The sequence below is a fragment of the Thermobia domestica genome, unplaced genomic scaffold (genome assembly GCF_964235325.1).
Source record: "Thermobia domestica unplaced genomic scaffold, izTheDome1.hap1.1 HAP1_SCAFFOLD_2412, whole genome shotgun sequence".
Taxonomy (NCBI): Eukaryota; Metazoa; Arthropoda; class Insecta; order Zygentoma; family Lepismatidae; genus Thermobia; species Thermobia domestica.
In genome coordinates this window covers 1-12869 of record NW_027658109.1, presented here as the reverse complement: position 1 = coordinate 12869, position 12869 = coordinate 1, and the positions used below count along the sequence as shown (strand labels likewise).

At 33.9% G+C, this 12869-nt stretch overlaps 1 non-coding gene across 1 annotated transcript; it reads left to right on the top strand.

Moving 5' to 3' along the window:
* The first annotated feature begins 5301 nt into the window (after positions 1-5301).
* Positions 5302-5373, top strand: TRNAR-CCG (transfer RNA arginine (anticodon CCG)). The gene has a single exon. It is a non-coding gene; the product is annotated as a tRNA-Arg (tRNA).
* The last annotated feature ends 7496 nt before the right edge of the window (positions 5374-12869 follow it).

Genomic DNA, 12869 nt, shown 5'->3' with positions numbered 1-12869 from the left:
ACTTACATTGGTCCCGAGGAGTTTCATGGAGAAGTAACATATTTTTGGGCCGCAATTTGCAAAACGTTGAGAACCCAATAGAAACATCAGGGTTGTTCTCCTTGAAAAGCGAAAATGCTTCTCTCAACAACATTGTTAGGAACATTTTTCTCAGTTTAATTTTTTTACCATTTTCCCAGACTGTCATTTCGTCTTTTATTCCAGGACAGGTATAGACAATATCAGGACGATAAAAAAAATGTCTTACACGATCACTAGTTTCATTTTGAATACGGTTCAACTCCCTAGCTTTTTTGGTAGCACTTAATTTGTCGCCCGAAACCACCTTGGCTAGTTTGTCAATTACCGCTTTCTTCTTGGTGGGTGATTTTGGAAGACTATGTAGAACTTTCCTCATAGCCTTTCCAAAGGTCTGCGGAGACTTGTATGGATGTTTCTTAGGAGATTCAACACTGTGTACTGTTCTCTTTTGTTCTCTGTATTTTCTTTTTCTCTCACGTTCCCTTTTGCGAAACTCATTGCGCACTGTTTCGTTGTTGGCCATTTGCAGTCTTTTAACTTGTCTATAACGCTGCATTCTCACTTTATTTTTCAGTCTCACCTTGTCGTTATGTTTAAGTCTATATTTCCTAGCGCTTTCAGCACCACTCATTGCTTTTGTTGATCGACTCAGTTCATCACTGACAATATTACTTGGAACAGAGTTATTTGCCTGTGAATCCATATTACTTATTTAAAAAAACTCACACTAAAACAAATCTTCACTGTGAAGTAACAAACAATCATACCAAATAACCAAAAACCAACTGTCTGCCTCCAATTCACTTTCCTGCATTTCACCTGACAATGGCAGCGTTCACATGACTCCACGTTTGGCTGGTAGGTAGCACGTAGCATAGAGGATCGAATAGCTCAACAGTTGCACAACATTGTGTGGTTTGAACGCCACCTATCTGCGCTCAGACAAGTAGCCCAAAGACAATGGTAATAACACTAAGCGAGTTGCCTAGCAAACCAAGTTGATTTCGATACTTTGGAATGTAATTTAATTTATTTAAATTAAATTATGGATGCAAAATTTTTATGCTTGTTAATGTCCAAATGTTAATCTTAAAATATAAATCTCTTTAGTAACGAAATTGCACAATAACAATCTTAAAACAACCAAACAATTGCATGGTTACTTTTCTGTCCCGTGCGTAACGGTGAGTCAAAAAAAAAAAAAAAAAAACAATGTGACGCTAATTAAATTATATTTTCCAATTTTAAAACATAATGTACAGTAAGGAGTATGAACGTAAAACATAAGTGATGGCATATAAAGTTAAAATGCTGCCAGAAATCGCAGAGAATATCCAATGAAATTGAGGTTGTCAAATGAGCTTTTTGTCCGATTCCCGTGCGTAACGCTTAATTTTGGCTTATAACTCAAATTTGCAATTGTTTGGAGTGTTCCATTTTATTTAACTATGCACTAATCGTTTCCTCCTTAATGTTGACATACTTTTTATTTGGTTTGAAAATACAGTTTTTTTTTTTTTTTTTAAAAAAAAAAAAGCAGTTTCTGTGTACAAATGTCCCGTGCGTCACGCTGAGAATCGCCCTATTACGGAAAACGGAACACTAGTACATCCTCCCTCCTTCCCAAACCATCTCTACCTACCTGTAGTGTTTGTACATTTTGCTTTGGAGAGTGGCAAACTACACGAAACATCCAGACATTTTGAAAGGTGGCAACCCTACTCAAGAGTAAGCCTTCCTCTCTTAAAATAATAATAATAATAATAATAATAATAATGATGATAATAATAATAATAAGATTGCATATGGACCAGGAATGCCCAATGATCGCAAGAATGCTAAAAAGTACCTTCTTTGTTATTCTCGGAAGGAATGTGGTTCTGAACGAAATGATTTAGAGTATAACTACACCGATCAAAATACAAATGTGTATTATATAATATTTGCAGATTTCAAAATTTACATTCAAATTATTGATTACTAGGTGAACCTGCGCTCTATATACAACCCATCAATAAAGGACAAAAACAAAAACAATACAAGGGCCAAAAAGGACAAAAACAATAAAAATAAATAGCAACAAAAAATACCATCAATAATATAAACAAAGAATGCACAAGTAACATTATTTGGCCAGTATGTGTCAAACACCAGGTACAGCTCACAGATGAGGATAAGAACCCTAGCAGAAGTAGTGTGACGTAGGTATGGGCTCGCCCACTTTTCGCACGGGGGTTTCAAATCACACCACGGAATAGCACACAGATAACTACCCGGAGTAGCAGACGACATCTAAGTATAGACCACACCTCAAAAACCGAAAATGGACTTGACCGTGTCGTTGACCTTTTCCCGCTTCTCCTGTTTTAGGGTTCTTCTCGTCATCTGTGAGCTGTAGCTCGAAAAGATGTCCACTTCACTAGATTATTGTAATAGTTCGGTATTCTGTAAAAAAAGAAAAAAAAACTGTAATTGTTAACTTAGGGCGTGCAAGATGGAGTAATTGAGTATTCCGGGCGGGTTTTGCGGGAAGGAACACGTAAGGATAGTTCTTGAAGAAAGGTTTCCGATTTTAGGTTCCCATCAACTATCTTATGAAGAAATTTCAAGTTAGAGTTATTTCTGCGTACTTCCGGCGTCTGGATATTAAGATACAGTAGAGCGTCGATTATCCGAACGTCGGTCAACCGAACGACCGCTTAACCGAACTGTGTACTCGCTCGCACCTGTTACTCTCCCACCCTACCGTCCATCATCCCCCTCACTCCCAACTAGTATAAGCTTCCCACAGTAGTCGCCGCACTGAGCCACCGCTGGCGGAACATTGCTTCTAATGGGGCCTTCATAAGGCGCTGCTGAATGGCCAAGCCGCCAGTCGCTGTGTTTCAACAATCAGCACACTTCTGTCGGTTTGGCACTGGCTGTAGAAGTACAGTACAGTACAGTTCGATTATCCGAACAAACCAGTTTTCCGAACACCCATGTCCCCCAATTAATTCGGATAATCGATGCTCTACTGTATAGCAATATTTCCTCCTTAGATATATATATTTTTCATTCGCTCAGCCGGTGCCTTGAGCATTCAAAACCGGCGAGGTATCATCATTGCGAATGTTTCATTTTCTTTTTTTTTTTTTTTTTTTTTCGTATATTTCATTTCTTAAGTAAATGAAAAGGTACTAGTATATTCGAAGTGTGGGAACACGGAAACGTACTATTGCAATAAAGAAATTGAGAACAGACTCAAGTCTAGAGAGAGGTGTAGGTGCGGCCATGGCCCATATGGGAGAGCAGTATTCGATCTTGGGCGCTATTAGAGTTCTATAGAATGTTGCTAATGCTGTCACAGTGCGTAGTTCAGTGAATCGGCAAAGAAGCCCCAGCATACGCATTAATTTCTTAGCTATTGATGAGATGTGGTCAGAGAACGAGAGTTTCGAATCACAGATGACACCAAGATCATTATTATGACTAGCAGAATGTGTTATAGGGGAATTGTTAATATGGTATGGGGGGGGACATGAGATTTTTTCAGAGTAATTGTAATACTGTCACATTTCTTACTGTTACTTTTTAATTGACACATTTCACACCAGTCTACAAGATAATTTATGTCTTCCTGTAGGGCAATCGTATCATGGAAACACGATATTTCTCTATATAATTTACAATCGTCAGTAAAAAGTAAAGTTTTACAAAAGTTTAAAAAAAAATACTGTTCACATAATTGTTTCTGTGGCAATGTCCACCACAGTTTTTTCCTGGTGTATCTGCTTTTCTTTATTTTTTATTTTGTATTCTATCTAGTCTTTAGCGTGAGTCAAATATGTCCAATATGTAGATTGAAATTAGATATGCCTATTTTAATTGGTCATGCTTAATTCTTTTTTTTCTATTTTTTTCTTGTCCATTTTCTGGTCAGCAAAATAAAGTATAAAAGATTATCTTTGTTATGTTTTTAGCAGTTCTAAAATACTCTGAAAGAAAATACCACTAGGACAAAGGTTAAATATTTTCTCCCTCTTCCTTCGTAGACCTGGCTACATTGCACTGTTTTCGTTGTTTAGTTAGTTTTGTGAGTGATTGTGACTGGTCACCACTGGAAGACGCGTAGGGGCGGAAGAATTCTATTCATTGACTTGATAACTCTTTCCGGTGAATTTAAGTTAAATGTTTGTTGCCTTTCACTGTAATTAAAGATCGTTCGTTGAACAAGTTAAAGAGTTTAGTAAGATCTTTGTCTTCAGAAGCCTGTTTGGTTTCGCTTGTCACTGATAGGAGACAAGGTTGACTAATCTTAGAAAAACATTTACAGAATTCCTAGAAATGAAGCGATCATGAAGGTGCAAAGCATGTATACAGTATTTTTATCAATGAATAGAGCGTAAATTGTTCGATCGAAACTTTCTGCGATCAATTAAATAATTGTAGGATTACCTGCTGTGATTCTTAATGAAACACACATTTCGTTAAGCGTCTCTTAAACCTATATGACCGGAAACGACTTTAAGTAGCGCCTTTTAGCCCACTTTTTTCCCTGAACATCTTATTAATTTACGTCCATACATTTTCACCCCATATGTCGGCTTTTTAAGCAGCCAGCATTTTTTAAATATAAAAATTGATACTATTTTGTTAAATATTAGCTAATTTTGGTTAAGTCTGCTTAGATTAGCTTTGGTATTTCACGGTAACTTAAATTTGTGCTTACCTTCACGGTTTGTATAGATCGTCCATTTCCCAACACTCCTCCGTTGCACACAACGCGTTTCCATTCTATTCACTTCACAGATTACTCATATATCAATTACCCTTCCGTAACATTCCTTTGGCGTGGGAGACCCGAGTTCGATTCCCGGCGGGAACTCATGTTCGGATTCCACGTTAATCAGTAGGTCCCGTCTCATATAGTCTTGTGCTAAAAGGGACGTTAAACTCAAAATCAACTCAACTCAACCTTCCGTAATTTGAACTCATTCCTCTTACAAAAGTAACATTCTGCTTGTTAGGGCGGTTCTCAGCTTACGCATGGGACATTTGTACACAAAAACTGTTTTTTAAAACAAAAATGTATTTTCAAATAAAATATGTCAAAATTAGGAGGAGGAATTATTAGTGCATAGTTAAATAAAAAGAAACACTCAAAACAATTGCAAATTTGAGTTATAAGCCAAAATTAAGCGTTACGCACCGGACTCAGACAAAAAGCTCGTTTGACAACCTCAATTTCATTGGACATTCTCTGCGATTTATGGCAGCATTTTCATTTTATATGCCGGGGGCGCGGTAGCTCAGTGGTAGAGCGTTCACCTCCGGTGTTTGGGGTCCCTGGTTCGATCCCAGGTCGCGCCGTGTGGACTTTTTGGTGAACAAACACCGTGCTCGTGGGTTTTCTCGGGGTTCTCCCGTTTCCTTCCACTTTCTTCATTTCACTCATTTCCCAATATTACCGTCTCCTTTAGCCTAACCGGCATAAACGTGGGACGTTAAACTTAAAGATTTCTCTCTTTTTTTTCATTTTATATGTCATCACTTATGTTCTACATTCATTCTCCTTACTGTGCATTATATTTTTAAATTGGAAAATATAATCTAATTAGCTTCACATTATGTTTTCTTTTTCGACTCACCGTTACGCACGGGACAGAAAATTAACAATGCAATTGTCTGGTTATTATAAGATTGTTATTATGCAATATCCTTACTAAAGAGATTGATATTTTAAGATTAGCATTTGGACATTAACAAGCATAAAAAATTTACATCCATAATTTAATTTAAATGAATTAAATTACATTCCAAAGTATCAAAGTCGAACTTTGCTAGGCAACTCGCTTAGTGCTACTATGTTTTTCGGGTATTTGTCTGAGAGCTGATTGGTGGCGTTCAAACCACATAATGTTATACAACTGTTGAGCTGCTCGATCCTCTGTGCTACCTACCAAACGTTGAGTCGTTTGAACGCAGCCAAAATCAGGCGAAATGCGGGAAAGTGAATTTTAGTGAAACAGTTGGTTTTTGGTTATTTGGTATTATTGATTGTTACTTCACAGTGAAGATTTGTTTTAGTGTGATTTTTTTAAAGTAAGTAATATGGATTCACAGACAAGTAACTCTGTTCCCAGTAATATTGTCAGGGATGAACTGAATCGATCAAGAAAAAGCAATGAGTGGCTCTGAAAGAGCTAGAAAATATATAAATTGACTTAAACATAGGAACCAAGGCGAGACTGAAAAATAAAGTGAGAGGATGCAGCGTTATAGGTAAGTTAAAGGATTAACTCTTTTCCTCTCACGTTCCTTTTGCGAAACTCATTCCGCATTGTTTTGTTGTTGACCATTTAGAAGAGGAAAACACTCAAATGTGAAGAAGAACAAGGTAATTCAAGTTAGATTGGTTCAAGGAAAACGAAAAGAGTGCCAGCGTAGAGAATGATATATATTCATCAAGTGATGGGAGCAACATTAATTCAGAATACAACTTTGAAGACGATGTTCATAATGATATTCCAACCCTCCAACTGTCGAGCTCAGAATGGATAATATTAGAGCAGAGTAGGTAAATTGGGATATCTATCCTAAAGAAGGAGAGGAAGAAACAATAGAAACCTTTTGTATTCGTAATAGTTAAGCACCAGCGGGGTGCCCTGCAGACAATAGGAAGAGAGTATAGTTGTATAGAAATACACTATTGTTTAAATGACATATGATGACAGGTAATGGTTGTTGTACTATTGTATGTATAAAAGAGAATAATAAAAGATGTCAAAGTTGAAAAGATAAATGATTTAAAAAAAAAACCTTGGAAAACTTGTTGAACAATGGTAAGCTTGTTATAAAGAATAATAAAAGAGAAACCTTGCAGCTGTATGTAAAGAATAATAAAAGAGAAACCTTGGGAAAATTAACGAACAATGGGAAGCTTGTTATAAAGAATAATAGAATTATAGAATACTTTGCAGGTGTATGTAAAGAGAAACCTTGCAGCTGTATGCTTTAAAGAATATTAATTTATGTGTTGAACAATACCGGATTGTTATAAAAAGATTTTTAACCCGGCGGCGTCGGAAACGCGGAAGCGGCGCGGGAAGGCGCGGGGAGTGCGAACGGAAAATACCCGCGTGCGCGGGCGCGAGCGCGTGACGTCATTTGAAATTTTTATTTAAATATTGGTTTTAAAAAATAGACATGTATAGTTTTGTTAGCGATGGAGAACCGTCAGTTTGTAGAAGACATTGATGTGAAGCATAAGTTAAACGCTGAGAATGAATATCCAGATTCTCCAGATTGTACATTTGATGAAAATGAATTAGAAAGATATGAAAACGAAAATATAAAAGTTTATGCAAGTGATAGTGAGGCTGGAATAGATAATGAAGTGTATGAATTTTCGCAAGATAATTCACATTTTGAGGCGGAATCAAATGACGAAGTGGTATCAAATGTGGATACGCCACCATGTTCACCTGATTTATCAGAATTAAGTTGGAACTGTGAATGTGGTGTTAACTATGTGGATGTGAACTGTGTAAGAGATTGCATTGCGAAATGGAAACCAAATGATTATTTAATATGCTATGCATGTTATTGGCACGATACATGTGAATGGTCGCATGAATGTTTTTATTGTAATGAAGACGTTTTAGACATTCGTGTTTGGTCTGTGTTAGTGAATCCTCGTGTACAGGAGGAATTATTTGACATTTATGCAGAAACACATACAGTTATTACAACATTAACAAGAGATTATTTTAATATTACATTTGGTGAACTATCAGTGGATGTGAATGTACGAAAAGAACTTTTAAGTATTTTTCTAGAAAAAGACAGATCGAACGAGTATAGTGAGGTGTGTTAAGAAAACGTACTGTACATAATGTATTTCGAAAATAATTTTTGTGTATCATGTAGTGAAGAACATATTAGTGAAGTTTGTGTTTTAAAAACTATAAGTGCATACTTACGTTTTAATAATAATATTTCTTGTGAACATTGCTTGTTGCATCTTGATCATCAATGTTTATTTCACGATGATATTGGAACTTTTGCTGTAGGATATTTATCCAACGACATAACTGTTATTGATTTATATGAAGTGTTTGAAGAACACCATAGTGAAATTTCAAGTATAAACTTTATACGCAAAACGCGTGATTGTTTAAAGAACACTGAATTTGTTGGACAAATTATACCATTTTTCTTAGAACGTAAACATAAAATTTCACCATGTGTTAATGAATACATTATTGACATACAAGGTTTTAAGATTTCAAATCATGAATTTATTATACGTGAATTTTGTTTAACTGCATGTGATGATACAGTAAATTTACATTGTTTAATAAAATCACCAGTAGAATACAATATACTTGCATTAGGTTGTCAAAAACAAATTGAATGGTTAACATTAAACTTACATGGATTAACTTGGAATGATAAATGCGGTTATACTGTATCACACATACGTAACCTTATATATCAACTTTGTAAAGAAGATGCAACCTTTTATTGTAAAGGTGCAGAAAAAACACTTTGGATTAAAAATATTTTTGCACTAGCTAATGTTATTGATTTGGAAAGTAAACAGTGTCCACCATTAAACACAATGCATGCAAACGTATTTAATGATTATTGTGCTTTTCATGAACAAAATATTAAACTTGAGAAAAAATCAGGATGTGCATTTCGTAACGCACAACAGTTATGTTATTGGTGGAAGTTTCAACGTACTATAACATTAACTAATGCATTTGCAAAGTTGTAAAAAGGAAATGATATGTTCTTGTAAATAAAAATACAAGATTTTAAATTGTAAATAAAAAATTTTTATTAAACTAATTTACTTGTTTTTTCTTTTTCATTATATTGGATACATGATTGAATACAATTTTATCATTTTGTTTAAGATTATTTTTTTTGAATAAATTTAAACATTCTTGAAAGCTTTTCTTTCGTACAATATGATGCAGAAAGTACAACACAAATTGTCCACACAAGATTGAATTATCATCTTGATATGCGGAACTATTTGTAAAATATATTTTACAATTTTTATTTAAAAAAGTTTTTATTTCTTTTGGAAATGGTAATGCTAAGCTATCGAAATAGTATCCTCTTTGATTTTCATCAATGAATACACACCCAATGTGTGCCACCTGAAGATGAATTGCTTAAATTTATAATAAGTCCAGCCGGTGGTTGCACAGTTTTTGGTATTCTATCAATAGGATAAATGCCATGCACATTTGCACCAGTAAGTTTATCACGAAGTAACACTTTTATTAAATCATCCGTGTACATAACTTTTGTTTTTTAAATTTACATCACTTCACTTCACTTTACATCACTTCACTTCACTTTACATCACTTTATACGCGTATATGTTGGAAGACCTAGTGGAGTATATGGAATATTCTCATAAAACGAAATAATATGTTTAAAATATTCATGACAGATTTTTTTATAACTTTTCCAATAACGATGAATGGTGCTAACGCATAAAAAATACTTTTGAGAAACTTCATAGTATGATACCTTGCAACTCTTTGAATAATCAAGCAAAAATATTACAATATACAATGTTTAACACACTTTGTACCAGTAGGGCGCATGTAATTCATATGCTTAGAAGTGAACAGTTATACTTCTTTTATTAAAATGATACTTTTAAAAAGTATTATCAGTATATATATTTCTATCTTTATCAATTTGAATTAAAGAATCAAACTGAGCGTAAACAATACATGTTATAGGCTCAGTTAAATTTTCAGAAAAGGAAACTTTAACATTTACAGGCGCATCACGCACAAGGTCCCAAGTGCAATCATCTAATGTTGCTGTAGGTGATAGAATAAATGCATAAAGAGTATAGCCGTGTGGATATTCTTCAGGAGTAATAGTATGTGCATCATCTTTATAATATAAACCAGTACCGGAAAACAGGGAATGGTAACTTAGAAGGTACAAATTGTTTTTAAAATCAGGGGTGAGGGGACTGGGAGGAAAAGATTTTGATCCAACTTGTAGCTGCAGTTTGTTAACGTTAAAGTGTTGAAAATGAAATGGATTTAGTTCAGATTTTCCATTAAATGCCGAATTGGAAACAAACCCGATAACAACACCTTTAGGTACGTTACCCAGAAAAATATTATCAAGATTGTATGAATTAACGTTTGCAGGAATAGTATACGATCTTGTTTGTACTCTTGTAAGGGGATATTTTGTTGTTTCATGATTGATATTAGTATTAATTTCCATTGCCAAATGAGGTGCAACATCAATGCGACGTATATGTAGAGTAACATCTTCAAGTTTTACTTTATAAGAAGTATTTACAGGAGATAATAAACAAAAAGCATCTTTACTACGATGTAATTTTATACGAAGACCTACTTTATTTACAAGTGCTCTTGGTAATCCAGCAATATCTGTATACAGACGACCATACATTTCAAACGATTTACTATTTTTAATATAATTAGCACGTTGTTGAAAACCTACATTAGCATTTCCTATGGTATCAAATTGTTTAGCGGTATCTTTATACCACATACCTAATTTCAAATGTGTATCAGAAGCATCACGGGAATAATTTAATAATGTTTCAAGGTACGCACGATAAGGATAAAATCCTGATGAAGAAGTAATTAATTTATCATTTAATGAAATGTCAATTTGACTAAATAATGAATGTAGGAAATTATTTGTTGGTGCTACAACATCAGTGTCAGCTAATGGTGTATCATCAGGTTTTGTAATTTTACAACGTACGTAAAGATAAAGATATGCAGTATGAATAAATTCTCCTGTTTCACCGGGAATAAAAAATTCAATAGGTCCATCAGAACTTAATGTTGAAATTGGACGGTATTCAGCATTAAAGCAAGATTCAATTGCAGTTTGTGTCATTGGAGTACTAAATAAATCGAAATCATTGGTACAACATTCCACACTGTTTGAATTAAGTAGTGCCATTATGAAAATATATCTGTAACACGACTTATTTTTCTTTTTACTTTTCTTTTGCTTTTGCTTTTGTTTGTACGCTTACGTTTAGTTGGAGGTCCAAAACGAACAATTGCCGGAGCTTTACGCTTGCGTGGCCGTCTCTTACCACTTCCAGTTAATAACTGACCAACTTTGTTAGCAGCTTTTGTCTTTAATGTTTCACCAGCTTGTTTTACACGTGCACGAACAGATTCTTTAAATGGTTTATCTTCTAATACATCACCCGCTACTTGTATTCCCGTTTGTAATGCTTGTCGACCTAAAGTTTTTGCACCCTGTTTAAGAAATGGTAATGCAAAACGAAATAATCCTTGGAAGAAACTACCTATACCATGTCCCCGTTGATATACAGGTCCTGAAAAGTATGGGATACCATGTCCGTAATGTCGTCTAAATTTCATTTTTAAAATATAATTAATTACTTTTTATTAGGAGAGCGCTTAAAATGAAGTGTAACACTTAGTGTCCCAGAACGAAATGGCAAATTTCGTCCTGCATGGTCTTTTAATAGTATTTCAATACTGTTAAATGAAAACTTTGCAAGTGGAAGATAATGAATATCTTGAAATGTTAATGTTTTCACTTTACCGTATTTTACATTTGATATTGTTGCAATACGTAATAAAGGTGCTTTTGTATCACCTAGAAACTGATATTGTATGATATCAGTATAAATAAAAATTTGATGAGGATATCCAATATCAACATATGGTTGTTTAAATCCACGTTTATACAAGACAAGATCTTTATGTTGACGAAGTCCTAATTGCATTGCTAATGTTGCTGATAATAAGGCCGATTCAACACGATCACTACAATCTACTTGTACAATATTTGATATAGAAAATTTTATGTCTTTTGATATTTTATTTAATTCATCAATGATATGATGTGCAGAGTGATAATATCCACTTACAATTTTACCTTTTTGTGCTTCTTCATTTTTTATTTTATACCACATAACATTTTCTCCATCGTTAACATTATAACATGTTAAAGGAACATGTAATTCACTTATTCCTACATGCCAATCGGTTTCTGATAATTGAATATTATTTTTTAGTTGATTAATAAAATGTGTTGGACTATTTGTAGGATATACATCAGTACTTGCGTTTGATACAAGTGTAATGTAAAAACTATCATCAATACTTTCAGAAATCATTTTCGTTTAAAATGAAGTGTTAAGTTTGAAGTTCCAAATTGAAATGGCAATTTTAAACCGTGCTCATCTTTTAAGTTTACTTCAATGGTATTAAAATAAGATTTTACAACTTTAACATATTGTGGTGTGTGAAATAGAAAACATTTTACATCTCCGTGCTCAATATTATATGCACTAACTTTACGAAGTACTGGTCCAATATTTTCTTGTTGTTTTACAATATCAACACAAACATTAAAAACGTTTGGTATATTATATTCTAAATTGCATGGAAATTTTGCACGTGTTACGGTTGGAACATCTTCATTAACTGGTTTTACAAAAACAGCGTCTGTAAACTCTGTTGTATTTTCATTTATAAATCCAAGTAAATGTTGTAACCCACGTGTCATTGCAATAACACAAAAATCTTTTAATTTTAAAGAATGTCTAATTCCAACTTGATTTTTATTTTTATAATATTTTAACATGCGTAATTCTTCAGGAATCATTTCTAAAATGGATGTAATAGAAGTATAGTATCCTGGTGTAATATCAACATCTACAATTTCAACTTCATCATTAACGATGGTTTCAATTGTAATTTTTTCATTTTTACCAACATTATAAAAACTAAAAGGTACATTAAGTTGCGTTAAGGCAACATACCATTCTCCTTCACTTAAGTGAATAGGTT